Below are 238 nucleotides of genomic sequence, written 5' to 3'. Positions count from 1 at the left end.
TTTCCGGCGCGCGTCTTCCGAGGGACCCTTACGATAAGAAGCTCAGTGTGCATTTCCCTCTCGAACAGGTTGCAGCGGCGGAATGGCGTGTCGCGGGCGTCTATCACGGGCCGGGTCAAGTCTGCCGTACGAAAGAAAGTTAGCTCGCTACCGGATTTGCTAGATTTCTCTTTTTTTCCTTCTCGGTCGAGTTTTTGGGGTCTGACCTCTTCATTCTGGGCGTCTGACCATTCGACAC

This window comes from Penaeus monodon, chromosome 22 (assembly GCF_015228065.2).
Source record: "Penaeus monodon isolate SGIC_2016 chromosome 22, NSTDA_Pmon_1, whole genome shotgun sequence".
Lineage (NCBI taxonomy): Eukaryota > Metazoa > Arthropoda > Malacostraca > Decapoda > Penaeidae > Penaeus > Penaeus monodon.
The sequence above is the reverse complement of the archived record's forward strand: the minus strand, read 5'-3'. Positions refer to the sequence as shown.